The sequence below is a fragment of the Cydia strobilella genome, chromosome 13 (assembly GCF_947568885.1).
Source record: "Cydia strobilella chromosome 13, ilCydStro3.1, whole genome shotgun sequence".
Taxonomy (NCBI): Eukaryota; Metazoa; Arthropoda; class Insecta; order Lepidoptera; family Tortricidae; genus Cydia; species Cydia strobilella.
The window spans coordinates 15,793,500-15,809,571 of record NC_086053.1 but is presented as its reverse complement, the minus strand read 5'-3'; the positions used below and the strand labels follow the sequence as shown (position 1 = coordinate 15,809,571).

The window sequence follows — 16,072 nt, the reverse complement described above, 5'->3', positions numbered from 1 at the left end:
ACCCAAATCTACTAATGACCTGACGCACGTGATTTACGAAGCTATCGGCTGTGCAACAACAGTTTCGTTATCGTTACTTTCGTTCGAATGGATTTAGGTGAAGGTGACATAATACATGACTGCTCGGTATCAAATATTTTCCACAAGCTACCATTGAGTCCTACTTCGTGTTTTTTAAAGTGTAAACTGGAAACCCACCGTGGCCTCCGCTACGTATTAATTGCGCGACCTACAAAATTGCTTTCAGTGCCTCCTGATCTTCCTTTTCCATATATTGATACCCCTGATTATCTTTTATAACATTTAAAACTTTCGCGTTTTGAACACAATCCTGTGTCGAAACGTCGGTAAATAAAGGTATCTAAATAAATTCGCGTTAGACCCGATTGTAAACCTGATAATCTTTTGCCTAGTATTGATAGGAAATAGAATCATTTGAGTATAAATTTGAAGAAATCGGTTCATTTTTACGAGACTGCGCTAAAAAACCTGCTAGCCTCCGACAAGAGACTGTCAACAGTTTTGCAGCTTTTATCTGTGGTATTTTCTATAAAAAGGGACCTTATTGTCGATGGCGCTTACGCCATTATAAACGATGCTCCAATATAAATAAATGACGCGCGACGTTGTGCGGCGTAAGCGCCATCGACAATAAGGTCCCTTTTCATAGAAAATGCCCCATCTAATTACGTAAGAAAATAATAATTATTGTATGGCCATGAATTTTACATAAAGACGTTTTTTTTTGGGTGGGTTGGAAAATGGGTTTTCTGAAAAGGACTTGAGCCTTTACAAAAGACTCGGGTCCCTAAGAACGAGTTAAAAATAACTCAATTTTCAATTTAATTATATGAGTCTGAATAACACAGTAGAGTCTTAAAATTAAAGCAGAGTACTCATAGGATCGAGTCATACCAACACTAGTCCCACTGATGGGTAGTAGGCACAGGCCACCTCATTATTACACGGTTTAAGCAATGCATATTGGGGACCTCGTACACCCTCCTTTAAATTTTCTTTTTAGACTTATGCAGGTTTCCTCACGAGGTTTTAGTTTAACCATGGCATCGGGTAAATATCCAATGATTTTCCATACATAAGTTCTTAGAAACAAAATTTCATTAAATCCATGATTGAACTTCTTTCGACCCCCGATTTCGTTAGAACACCTTACTGCTCAACTACCAGCGTTTCTCTATAAGTACATTTGCAGGTTTACAAAACGTTTCCGTCAATATCTCAAAAAGCACACAATAAATACGTTCATAGCGACGCAGCAAACTTCAAACTCGCACCATCCAATTTCCTGCAATCCTTTAGCTGTCAATGAAAACGCCGGGTAACCTCACCTTTTCCACTGCACTGAATTTGCAACCAAGTGTATATCACTAGCACTATTGTACAATGAAGTATTAGTACACTGTGTGGCAATGTAAACGTGCGCTCGTGCCGGCGGCGCGGGTGGACTGCGGGCGCCCCCCGCGACTGCGCACACCCTTCCGAGCAAAGGGAAGTTCAGAGGGGACTCTTAATAGAAGCTAAAAACGCCTTACACGAATCTAGGGCTGATCTCTATTGGAAAAATATCGTTTGAAATTCCCAAATACAGCAAGAAACGCACTGTCTTTCATGCACTGATGTGTTTTTTTTTTGTTTACTGTAAAACCTGCACCCAACTTATGGTCAAAAATTTACTCAAATATTCCGGTGTGACCCTTAACTGAATGTCTTAGTTCTAAGACAAAATATGGTTATAAATGGAAGAACAAACACAGACAAAACCATAAGGAACAGGTACTAGATACATATATTACTTCGTAAAGACCGGCCTTACGAGCACTACGAATGGGGCCGATACATATTATTGGAGTCAAAATCGCATTAAGTTACACCAGCGCGCTCAGTCGTGTGGCGAATTGCGCAGTGGAAAGGCGTCACCATTGGTGTAACTGTAAACAAAGTATAAGCATACAATTCCGACCGAACACCGACGCCTTTCCACTGCGCATTTCGCCACACGACTGAGCGCGCTGGTGTAACTACATGCGATTTTGACTCCAATGTATTGGTCCCATTCGTAGTGCTCGTAAGGCCGGTCTTTACGAAGTAATATATATGTCTATGACAGGTATGGTAAACTTAATTACAGGTACGTGAGGATCCTGTGGACTATAGTCGAAGTACTGGACTAAAGTTATTTTATACCACGTCGATGGCAAACAAGAAACGACCCGCCTGATGGTAAGCGGTCACCGTAGCCTATGGACGCCTGAGACTCCAGCTGTGTTACATGCGCGTTGCCGACTCATTATAAACTCTTACTATTGCGAATTAGGATTGGTTTTACGGGTTATTGTTTACAGCCTCCCAGAAGCATTACGAAGTTAGGCATAATGCTCATGTATTACGGCGGTCACGTTTTCGCAATCTTTTTATGAGACAAGGGGAAGCTTGTTTGAGTATTTGCCGCCGATTTTATCACGATAATACGCGTCTGAGCCCAGCCGTGTATTCTAATCGATTCTTACCACCAGTGTAGTGTGGACTTGAGATCCATACTAATATTATACATACGAAAGTAACTCTGTCTGTGTCTGTTACCTGTTACCTCTTTACGCGTAAAACGCTGAACGACCTGAAATGGTAGTTGAGTCCCAGGATAGGAGAATTGTTGTCAAGAGATATACCTATTTAACCTATTACAAAGTAACACGAAGAAAATGTAGTGACAAAAATTGAGAAAGGTATGTTGAGATGGTTTGGACACGTGGAAAGAATGAGTGAAAATAGGCTAACAAAGAGTGTGTATAAGGGAGAGAAAGAAAGGGAGTTGGAAGGGGCAGACCTCGGCGGACTTTCTCTGATCAGATCGGGGAAATACTGAAGAAAGGCCACGTCAAGAGCACCCTAAACCGGCGAGCGTGTATGAGGAATGTTATGAAAGTGAAGGAAGCGAAAGAAGTATGCCAAGATCGTAGCAAGTGGAAATCCGTGGTTTCTGCCTACCCCTCCGGGAAATAGGCGTGATTATATGTATGTATGTACAAAGTAACACACTTAACTGTCCATCGGTGGATTGTCGATGGCGCTTACGCCATTATAAACGATGCTCCGATATAAATACATTGCCGCGCGACGCTGTGCGGCGTAAGCGCCATCGACAATAAGGTCCCTTTTCATAGAAAATGCCCCATATAAACTCGTAAGAACCAGCAACGTGGAGGAATATCAATGAATAGATTATAAGCACGGGTCTAAAGAGCTGTAAGATTAATCAATCAAACCGCCCACGCTAAATAAACAAAATAGAGATGGGCCGAATATTCGGTAATTATTCGGTATTCGGCATACTATACTCATTTATTCATAATATTCTTAAAATATTTTTTTTTTTCTTTACTTTATTTAGAACACAAACAGTCACATATACAAATGGGTTTGAAGTACAAATGTACTTAACATACTTAAGAAAACAGACCTGGAGGTTCATTAGTAAGTACATAATGTTAACATACACACTAAACAGCAGAGATAAAAAGGAGATAAAAGAAAAACATGAGCCTACGGTTGTCCTACCGGAAAGCCGATATTACATGTCAAACATCAGAAAATAAATTATTATCATCACATAATTGAGAATGAAAACAAATTATGTCTAGAATTTATCTTACAATAAATCATTATGTTCATTAAATTAAAAATACATTATATTTTTTTTTGTCAAGATTAAAATATCATGTCATGTTATATGTATATTTTTCAATGTTCGTATTCGACCATAGTTCGGTTCGAACTGCCGAATATTTACCGAATAAACAAATTATTTTTTAAGGGCGGTCCGCGTGGGTGCACTTCAGGTCAGGCGTGAGACGGTTTCGTTACTTTTCATAAACATTCCCGGCCGGTCCAGAGGGGAAGGGTGAAAAACACGTGCGGAGTGCACATCGCGGACCTGTGTGTACTTGTTTTAGGCAGTTTTAGCCCAACCGAATATTCGGTTCGGTATGATCTGAGAATATTCGTATTCGGCAAAGTCCATATTCGGCCCATCTCTAGTAGGGCTTATGAACTGTCAGTTAACAGTGTGGGCGATGGTACCTGCTCCACCTCAGGCCAAATATGTGGTATTTTCTATAAAAAGGCACCTTATTGTCGATGGCGCTTACGCCATTATAAACGATGCTCCGATATAAATACATAGCCGCGCGACGCTGTGCGGCGTAAGCGCCATCGGCAATAAGGTCCCTTTTCATAGAAAATGCCCCATATAAACTCTCAAGAAACAGCGACGTGGAGGAATATCAATGAATAGGTTATAAGCCGGGATCTGAAGTAGCTGTAAGATCAATCAATCAAGCCCACGCTAAATAAACAAACATATTTACAAGCCCACTTAGGATTACTTTCTTCCTTAAGAACCTATCGGCCCAATTCGAACAATGCTTATAAGAACTCACTCAGTAATGTTTGCTGGAAATGTTTCTCATTATGCCTACTAATAAATATTATAAATGCGAAATACACTACCGCTCAAAAGTATTTAGGCACCCGCAATTCCCACCATACAATTGTATACAACAATAATTTTCAAAATCATACTATTCGATCGCAGGCGAATGATTCTCTTACATGTTGGATTGAATTTTTATTTAGGTAAATATATTGAGCCTCAAATTGTTGCCAAACATCCTTTAAAATTTAGAGTTTACTTTATGCAACGATTTAAAAAAACCCTTATGTACTAGTTCATACAAGGTAATACGATTTTGTACTGGAAAATTTTAATGGATTTTTTTTACGCTTGCCATTTGGTAAATAGGCAATGTACACGAATATTCTGCACATCATTTTGAAGCTCGATATATTAAAAAAGTAAACTGCACAAAAAACTGTTACCCGACTGTGACTTAGCGGTATAATTCTGAAAGTCGATTCTATATACAATTGTATGGAAACAATTACGAGTGCCTAAATAGTTATGAGCGGTAGTGTATCTGTTTGTCTGTTACCTCTTCACTCTTAATCCGCTGAATAGATAAAGATAGATTTTTGGTATGGAGATAGGGCACAAACGAAGTCGCGGAAGAAGATAGTAGGTTTTAAGCCGGGGTCTGAAATGGCTGTATATAAGATCAATCAATCAAGCCGCCCACGCTAAATAAACAAACACACAAACCCACTTAGGATTACTTTCTTCCTTAAGAGACCATATATTATGTTTGCTTGAAATGCTTCTTATTATATTTCATATTTACGTCCGTGTTATTAATTCGGTTAAATGATTTAATTAATAGCAATGTCAAGTTGAATGATATTTACTAACTAACAATTCGCACAGTTTCATAAACGTTTGAACGAACGAACTTATGAACGTTTTATTGCATGTTACGAGTAGGTAAAGAGGTACATGTCAGAAGGACATTATACAAGCACAAAGATGAACTTACCCCTTTGAGAAACCTCTTCCATCTAACCTCGTAACCTCATAAAATAATCTACACCTAAGTGATTACACTTAAAGAGCTCAGGCATTAATGCATATTCAGTGCTACGGCGTAGCAGCTACGCCGTAGCGCTACGAACCATAGTCAAACAGAGATCGTAAGAAAACGTTACGACTGCATACTTTGACTTATATTGACCGGGATATAGACCGTGATTACCTCAATATAAGTCTAGTGAAACTAACCGTGAATCATTCAAAACTGCGACAGCATTATTATTTACCAGCAATTTTTCGCACATTTCAAGCAGATTGTGAAGAAAGTATTGAATTATATTTTTGATTGAATAATAATTAAGATTTCTTCAAACAAAAACGTCACTTTTGACACTGACATATGTGATCGATGTCGTATTCTTGTATGTATGTATGTATGTATAAACTCTTTATTGTACAAAGACATAGAACACAAATATGGCACAGAAATAGGCAGTACAAAGGCGAACTTATCCCTTGTCTTGTCGTGCCGTGTCGTGTCGTGTCGTGTCGTGTCTTTAAATTTTTGATGTATCTTAAGCGAGGTTTAGACTAGCAAGAACTTGCATGCAATTTACGTTACATCGCGGTATCTGATCAAACTGCATCCAAAATGTTTATCAGATACCGCAATGGAAGTGTGTGTGGGTGTGTTGTGAACAGTACCTCTGTCAAGTGCTCTGCCTAAATTTATACTGGAATTCTGGATAAACTGTATAAAACCTCGCTAAATATCACCAAAATCACTGCCACTGTCACCCAACATAATATGAAGATCGAAACAACACTGTGGTGAGCCAAATCATGGATATTTTGTACATAAAACGAAAACTACATGTAGTTATTATTATTTAAGATTACGCACACATAGAAAACATTTGAAATAACTACTTATTTTCAATAAAAAAATAAAATAATTAAGGGTCAACGATCAGCTGTTTTGACAAACGGACGTCACACTGTCATTGTGACATTTATGACACTGCGCATGTTTCGTTCAGAAACTATTACTTTGGGTGCGTTCATACGATATCATTGCTTTTAATTATTGCAATAGAAAAAAAAAAGATCACAATGGAAAAAAAATGTGGTAAATGCGACAAAATTATTAAAGGGAGACATTTTCTTACTTGCTCTAATTGTAAGTGCTTTTATGACCTGGAATGTTCAAATACTAAAAAAAGGTACAATCTAATGAACCCAACTACCAAAAAAAATTGGAAATGCATGAACTGCTGTCAAGTGAGTCCAGCAGCCACAAAAAATCAGACTCTAGCCCCGGAAGGTAAATCATCATCATCATCATCATCATCAAGGACAAACATAAATGCAATAGAAAAAAGGGAAGAAGCAGCAAATGAGGTAATATCAATCAGCCAACCAGAAGAACTTCCACGATCCACACCAGATAACGGGGAAATTATTATTGCCAATATACCAACTCAAAACTCTTTTTCCTCCTTATCGTCGGAAGACGAAGATGCTGATGACTCATCAGATGATAGCAGGCTGAACAGGAGTTGTCCTGATACTACCAGATGTGAATGTGATAGAGTTCCAGACATGGAGGAGAAAATAACTACCTTACAGACCCGCTTATTGTCGGCGGAAAAAGAAATCGAAGATATTCTCTCAGAAAACTTCGCTCTTAAGGAACAAATGTCCCAATACAAATTAGAAATAGAAACGCTGCAAAATTTATGCAGATCTACCTCATTACCATCACCATCGATAAAAATCAAGAAAAATACCCCCATGAGGAATTGTAGCAAAAATAAAAGAGATCCCAAGATAAATATGGATCAAAAAATGCAAAAGGATGAAAAAGAATTTCTCACACCTGCTATAGGAAAAGAGGTGTATGAAGAAAATAAACAGAATAAGCATCTCAATGAGCACAGCACGACCTCAGAGAGTACTCCGGATCTCCAGTCAAAATTGCAAACAACTAAAGACGATAATCAAGCAAAGGTTAAACTGTGTATTTTAAGTAACCACAAGAAAATGAGAACGCTTCAAGCTATAGAATCTTCATTTGAGGACAACATAAAGTACTGCCACTACAATGTACCTGATGGTGGAATAACTGAACTCTTATGTAACTTAGAGCATAAATTGGACAATTTTACTATGAACGATTACTGTGTCATATTTATAGGCGAAAGAGATATTATTAGGTCTGAAAACAGTATCAATCTAGTAAATTGTTTACGAGAATCGCTAAAAAAAATAACTCACACCAATACAATTATTTGTGTTCCGACATATGTATGTGGAGCACTTATATATAACTATAGAGTCGAGATGTTTAACAACTTACTAACAATGGATATGCAAAGCAATAACTATGCCTATATTTTCGACAGTAACTTCGATTTAACACTGGACATGTTCTCTTACTACTCAGGGAAAATTACTAGATACGGTATCAAAAATGTCTTTTCGTGTCTCAACAAATTTATAAGCAGCATTCATTGCAAGTCTACCAGTGCCTATGAAAATAATCAAAGTAATCAAAACAATGCTGTATGTGACATTAAGGATATCACTGCTGAGGAGGATAAAAGTACGTTTTTTCGTTCGTAACGAACAGCTCGTACAGTTTAGATTACTTCATCAAAACATCGCGGGTTTACTCAGCAAAAATGAATTAGTAGAGTTAACGGTTGCGGAGCTTTCTCGGGAAATTGGCACTATTGACTTTATATGCTTCTCAGAAACTTTTATAAAAAGTGGATCAGAAAGTAACTTAAAATTGCCAACATATAAACTCGCCGCATTTTTCTCTAGGAAGCATCATAAACGAGGTGGCTCATGTATCCTTGTAAGGCATGGGCTAGAATATACACAATTACAAATTACTCGTGAACTATGCAGTCCATACTACTTCGAATGCTGTGGAATTGAATTAAGCAGCTTTAATGTTATCATAATATGCATTTGTAGAATACCTCAACATGACATTTAGCTATTTATTTACAAATTAAAAACAATGCTTAATAAACTGACATACAACAATAATAAGAAAATCATTATCTGTGGGGACTGGAATATCGATATGCTAAAATCCAGTAACCAAGCTAGGGAACTGACATCATTGCTAAGTAATTTCAACTTTACCATACATGTAACTAAAGCGACACGGAAAAAGTCTTGTATAGACTTAATAGCCTCAAACATAGACGTTTCCTCCATAGTAAGCAATACACATCAGCTTGCATTGTCTGATCATGATACTGGACAGTCCTTATCATTCTCTATCCCGAAGCCAGACCACGTAAAACGACGAATATTTATTGGATTGAAGAGAGATGTGACTTTAGCCAGGAAAATGTCGATACGTTTTGCAAGCACATGTCATGTCTAAGTTTTAACGAAGTATATGAAGAAACAGACTGTAATACTTCTTTCACGGTATTTCATGACTTACTTCTACTCTTATTTAAACTATGTTTTCCAATAATAAAGGTCAAATCACAGGATAAACCAATCAAAAACAGATGGATAACAAGAGGATTAAAAAAATCCTGTAAAAAAAAGAGAATGCTCTACTTTAAATATTTAAATGACCACACTAATAAAAAATACAACAATACCGTGTACAAAAATTACTCAAGGCTACTCAAAAAATGCATGTTACAGTCTCAACATATAAATAATATTAAATACATAAATAGATCTAACAATAAGGGCAAAGCTGCATGGAAAATTATAAAGGATAACCTAAATTCTGCTAGTACTAAAGATACCCAACCGGACAAAGTAGAATCAAATGGTATAACTTATAAAGAACCTACAGAAATTTGTGATTTATTTAATGACTTTTTCATTCGACAAACAGAAAAAAGGACATCCTCTGACTATTTTAACGCACGGATAGATACGTCCCCACGTAGCATTTTTCTCGCACCTCTAGATGAGCATGAAATCTTAAAAGTCATTCGAACATTGAATAACACTAACTGTACAGGTTATGACGAAATACCTACTAAAATAATTAAATTATGCGCCACTTATATAGCGGCACCCCTGAGTCATATCATTAATTTATCTTTTGAACAAGGGTGTTTTCCAGAACGACTAAAAACTTCGATAGTTAAGCCACTTTTTAAAAAAGGCGACCCGAAAGTAATGAATAACTATAGACCCATAGCTTTAATACCCGTATTATCAAAAGTGTTCGAAAAGGCAATGTATATTAAACTAGACGATTACAAAGACTAATGAAAACCCGAACCAGTTTGGTTTCAGGAAAAATAGCTCCACCTCTCTTGCATGCTTTACCCTAGTCGAGAATATTAGTAAGTGCCTCAACGATAAACAATCAGTGCTGGCAGTTTTTTTTTGATATGAGTAAGGCTTTCGACCTGGTTTGTCATCAAACCCTACTAAATAAAATTGAGAAATACGGTATTAGGGGTAATGCTTATTCCTGGCTACAAAATTACTTGTGCAAGCGTAAACAATACGTTGAAATTACAAAAATTATAGAAAATAAGAAATGCACTTATAAATCTGTTCCAAAAACAACCCATAGTGGCGTTCCACAGGGTAGCGTTTTAGGTCCCCTCTTGTTCCTGCTTTACATTAATGATTTACCGGCATCCCTAAGTCACAACTGTATACTTTTTGCCGATGATACCACATTAATAATTAAAAATAGAAATAGGAATGACCTAGAAACCGAAGCAAATACTGAAATATGTAAGGTTATTAAATGGCTAGAGGATAATAAACTCAAACTGAACGCAGACAAAACTAAAATAATTCATTTTCAGAACTATAATTCTCCAAATCTAGATCTCAAAATCAATCTAAATTTCGATTTAATAAACACAGTCGACTCAGCCTCCTTCCTTGGTTTGACGATAGACAAACATCTAAACTAGAAACTACACATCGATAACATATGCAGCAGATTAGACAGATTTGTGTTTGCACTACGAAAGCTTAGAACTTTAACATCTAAAGAGGCCGCTCTTTCTGCGTATCATGGATATGTGTCGTCAGTGTTACGTTACGGACTGATCATTTGGGGCAACTCAGTTGGTATACAGAGAGCATTCATCGTTCAAAAAAAGTGTATTCGGGCTGCATCTGGCGCTCAATATTTAGCCCACTGCAGACCAATATTTAAGGAGCTAAAAGTTCTTCCCCTGCCCTGCTTGTACATATATGAGGTTGTTAAATTTGTCAGACAACACCCAGATCTATTTCCTCTACATGATGCCGTTCATAATAAAACAAATGGAAGGTATCCAAGCAAACTATTTGTTCCAAGACAAAAAGTAAACATATTTAGTAAAAATGTTTATATCATGGCAATTAAATTGTATAATAAGATTCCAAATGACATAAAATCACTAGATATAAATAAATTTCAGAAAAAAATGTTTGATTGGTTACTTGACATGTGTTTTTATTCGATCAATGAGTTCCTTAATTATTAATAAACTAATTATTTTATTGTTGTAATATAATTTTAATGTATTTTAATTGATTCCTGACTTAAGGTGGTTCGACTAGGTTACCCAAAGCTTAAACCCCGCTAGATGGCGTCACTTTCGCAAATTTTCAGGTTTTATTTTTTTGTGGAATAGTGTTGGTATCTGTATACTTAAAAGTATGTTTAGCGCACTCTTTACATAAATATTGAACTATTATAATAAACATTGAATACTTCATTAGTGCAAAAAACACTTTTAAAGTCGACAGAGTGTTTCTGTCATGCTATTTCCTACTATTACTCACACATGCAAACAGTGTTTCCGTGATGCTTGTAGTAGACAATTTGATGCAGTGTAAGTATGCTGCAATGGCGTTGCGGTATGTTCGTGGAAATACGTGCAAGAGGATTCGGGTTCGAGACTGGTACGTCAGGGGTACTTTTTTTTGTCCTTTTTGTGTTATCTTATGTTTCTTATACCTTTTATTCTTCGAATTCCTGTCCGATTCCGATATAACCGAAATATATTTCAGTGATATCGGAAACGGCTCTAACGATTTCGATGAAATTTGCTGTAAGGGGTTCGATCTAGCTAGGTCTTATCTCTGGGAAAACGAGCATTTTTGAGTTTTTACTTATGTTTTCTTTTTCTCCCAGATATTCAGTATTATTAATAAATTAGTTTATAACGTTTTATAAAAATATGTGACGTTTTGAACTAAAAGGTACCACATTGTCGGTTGTCGATTAGGTTGATTTCATTTTGAAGCTTTATGGAAATATGACAACAATAAGTAGGTACCCGTTTGGTTGAAAACGCCACATATATTGAAAACCTGACTTTCACAAATCTCACCTTTTTGGGTTCTTCCAACTCAGAAAGGATGGAGAATACTGACGATTCTTAGTAGCACTAGCCCAAGGAAGTCCAGGTTTGTAAGTGTCAGGTATCAGTTTTTTTTAAAGCGCTAAATATAGTTCTACAAGTAAATCAATCCCTTACTGCCCAGCCTCTATAGTATTTTTCAAACTGGAAGGGTACGATGATAGATTTCATCTCCATACAATTTATAACCTAATAATGCCAAATGTTGCAAAATTATATTGAATTGAGATCTATCATCGTACCCTTGCAGTTTGAAATAGTTATTTACGGTACAAGTGCGGAAAAGAGAAAATTCCAAAAGAATGGCGACAGATTAAAACACGACCGCAGAGAGTGTTTTAAATCGACACGAGTTGCGAATTACCTATTCGCACGTGTATCGTACAACGTTTTACAGTACATATGGCCCTTTAAACTTTCGACATATGCATGAAAAGTGCTCTTTACGCACTAGGGCGAGAAAGTTGCACCATATGTACTGTAAAATACTTTTTAGTACATATGGTGCTACATATACGTTACCGCCCTAGTGCGGTAATTAGTACAATACGTGCATATGTCGAAAATGTAAAGGGCCATAATTATGTACTGTAAAACGTTGTACAATACACGTGCGAAAAGGTAATTCGCAACTCGTGTCGATTAAAACACTTCCTTCGGTCGTGTTTCAATTTATCGCCACTCGTTGCCAATTTCCTACTTTTCGCACTTGTATCGTAATGTACTAATAATAAAGTAGTAATTGTAAAATAAAATTAAAACTTTTTTTATATTTTTTTATTTTATTCAAGTAGGTACAGGGAGTAACAACATTGCATGGCCTTCTAATTATAACTATTATAGAAAACGGGATATTTATCATGTTTATTTATATTATTTATTTCTCGATATTTTGGCCGGTCTTGCAAGACCAGTCGTTGTGGAGATCCCTGGGGAGGCCCCTATGTCCAGCAGTGGATGTCTTGTTGGTGTAGATGGATTCACACAACAAATGAAATAACATTTTTTCATATTTGTTATCCGTAGTTGTCCCTGTACCTGAAAGAAAAATAATATCATGATAGCACAAAATCTCTAATGTTATAGGAAGAAAGATGAAGCAACAATATGGATTCTAATAAAGTTATCATTTACTTACCTAGTACTAGTAATAATTGTGTTTTTCATTCATAGACAAAATTCCATAATTTTCATCCCCAGGAAATGTTTTATTTTACTTTATTGCAGTGAGGATGTCCTGATTTTTTCTGGCTAATGAAGGAAAACATTTTATTTCCAAGAATGCCTTCATTTTGCACAATACCTAAAAAAAACCTAGAGTTAGTGACACATTGACTATTCGGCAACCAAAACAGTAATAATTACATTATATAGGTATTGTTCACTGCTTATATCTACCATTACGGAAGAAGTGAGAATTATTTTCTGAAAAGATCGGCACGAGAAAATTACAATGTACAATGAAGGAATGAAACTGTACCTACCTTACGAAACTTCACCATCATGAATTCCGCTTCAATTGAGTCTGAATTTTTCTGGATTTTCGCGGACCAGAACACCGATGATTTTTGTAACTTGTTGCTACATATATTATTATACTCTTTGCGTTGCTATTATTTTCAATTTATACAAACAAATTGATGTCACAATAAACATGACCCTATGTGTCAGTGTCACATAGGGTCATGTGTCAAATAAAAATGCACTAAACATGACGGCACTGCAAATCCTGCCAGGTCGGCCAGGCAACGTCGCCAACGTCATAGAGTGGCAACGCCGCACGCAACGTATTTGTACACGACATTTGTGACACACACATACGTAAAATTGATGAAAAAATTACGTTGATTTATGTATGAATTCTGTATGAAACAAAGTTTTTCTATTAATTTAGCGCAAACGAATATTCGAAAGTAGATAAATGAGCAAATATTTGTGTAGTAATAGTGTGTAGTGCCTTAATTAAAGCAGATTGAATTTTGTATGAAAATCAAACCACCTTAACTACTATTGTGCCAATACCTAGGTAATTATAAGGTTTGTAAAAACTGGATATGTAAATATTAAAATATATTATATGCATGTTAGTAATAATCAAGTAGGTATAGCAACTTAGTTGTAAGTAATACATATTTCTACGCCGATAGAGGCAGAATATGCCGCACTTATTGTAATTTGACCATCTTTGTACCATATTCTATGAAATAAACATTTGTATTTGTATTTAATGTAACGAAAATTGCATGCAAGTTCTTGGTATTCTAAACCTCGCTTAAAGTTCGAATAAGGCCGTCAGTCTAAATATGTAAACTTTTTTTCAAACTAAGAACCAATAAAAGAAACATTTCTTAGAAAATAACGAAAGTTACTTAAATAAAAGTAAAACGATCAATTTAAATGTGTTGTTTCAAGAGAGCTTAAATTAATCTTATTTCCCGAGTTTAGATCCCGAGCAGTTAGAGCAGGGAGAGACGGAATAAGAATAATTAACTAGCTTCCAACTTAACTACCAATTCTAGAGGCCGGCGCTCCATACAATTGAAAAAAAAAATTGTTCTTATTAAAATATATTTTTGCTTGTAGGAATTGTATAGTCATTTACTTATTTAGTTTTCCTTTTTAAAAATGAAAGTCGTTCCTGAAATCTGTGGCTGAACAAAGTCTTTCTTTGCCGAGTCAAATGCTTTTTTTTCTTGTCGCAAATATTGCTGGACCCGGTGTGCAAATCTCTATTCTATGTGTATTTTTTTGTCATTTGTGTTAGCATTTCACACGTCACTATTAATTATTAAAATATGTCTTTTAAATTTCTGTATATTTTGATAAACAGTATTAAGACTGTTTACGAAATATATTCATATAATAAGTAACGGTAATGAGTATTTGACATGTCAAGCTGGCTCCCGATTGGTCGCGCCATTTTAAATCGTAACGCTTCCGGTGAGGCAAGATGGCGGCCACTGGCGCTATGGTTGGGAGGCAGAACGAGTGAAGCTACGAACGAGTGCAGATCGAGTTATCATATTGTAATAGCCAAACGTTATGATTTGATGTTAAATTACTTGATTATGTCGGAGTGTACGTGAGTACAAAGCTTGCTGAATTATCGGATTGTTTTATTGAACTGTAGTTTACATTTGTATGTGTGATTTATGAAATAATAGTTGATTATATAAATGCGTCATAATAGTATAAACGGTTGTTGTATCTACGTACTTTCTTTCTTCGTTTTCTTTTTTGTCCAGCCCATTTCACAGTTTAGCTGGGGTCGGGCCTCCTCGTACGTCGGCGCCAGGACAATCTATCCTGGGTTGTCTGTGTTGTCAGGTTTTGTGTCCTCATCTCTTTTTCGACATTGGACCACCAGGTTGCTGGTCTTCTGCCTCTTCCCCTGGGGTTGCTTGGGATGTTCATAGCCTTCCTCACTGTGTAGTTTTCGTCCCTTCGCATAACGTGCCCATACCACCTCATTCTAGTTCAGTTCTTTCTTTCTTAAAAAATTCGAATATAATTTAAACCCTGTTTATGTACGTACAAGTACAACAACGGATCTTAAGTGTACCTTGCTTTACAAGGAAAAAGCCTCTGCTAGCTTTTCTAACGTCAGCTTTACAGGGCGTCTGAACATCCGTTTCAGACAGGTGCCTTTTCTTGCTCATAACAAAAGTCATGAAAACTTGCTACGGAATGAACTATTTCAACGAAAGAACGACTTAAATTTCTGTATTTGACATTTGTGAGTCATTAAGAAATGTATTAAGGAAATCTTAAACCTCGTAGAAATATGTGTCAATGCCCCGTAATTGCTAGTTTAAGTACCTAACATTATTATTTCGTCTGACAATGCCAAATCCCAAATGTGTACGATACGATATTAATCAAATCAATTAAGTATATCAAATAATATGAAAATGTATTCACAAAAGTACCGATTCTTTTAGGGTTCCGTATTCAAATAATTCTTATTCAATAAGCTTCTTTAGGCGCGACTATAGGGTAACTCGGATTTTTTCTGACGGAAGTAACGCTCAGTAGTGACACACGCACAATAGGACACGCGTCAAAGTGCCAACATAGCGATAAACGTCATCGTCAAAGAAGTTTTACTTTAATCGCGCGTAAAGATTACACACATACACTTTTTATTTGGTATTTCCATCGGTCTGTACTAGGAAGCTGTAATTTGGCATGGGCACGCATGGGTATACGTATACCCATGATTGATACACAGATAGAGACATCTGTATCTGTGTATTAACCA

At 36.3% G+C, this 16,072-nt stretch overlaps 1 protein-coding gene across 4 annotated transcripts in view; it reads right to left on the bottom strand.

Annotated features, from left to right (window-relative positions):
* LOC134746816 (stress-activated protein kinase JNK) overlaps positions 1–16,072 on the bottom strand; it is a 195,585-nt gene that overhangs the window by 132,988 nt on the left and 46,525 nt on the right. Inside the window, exon 1 of one of the 4 annotated variants that reach the window (XM_063681378.1) lies at positions 1,350–1,466. The exons of the other annotated variants lie outside the window; for them this stretch is intronic. The gene's annotated coding sequence lies outside the window, so the exon portion shown is untranslated. Of the gene's footprint in view, positions 1–1,349; positions 1,467–16,072 lie in introns of those variants that run through there. 4 annotated transcript variants of the gene reach the window in all.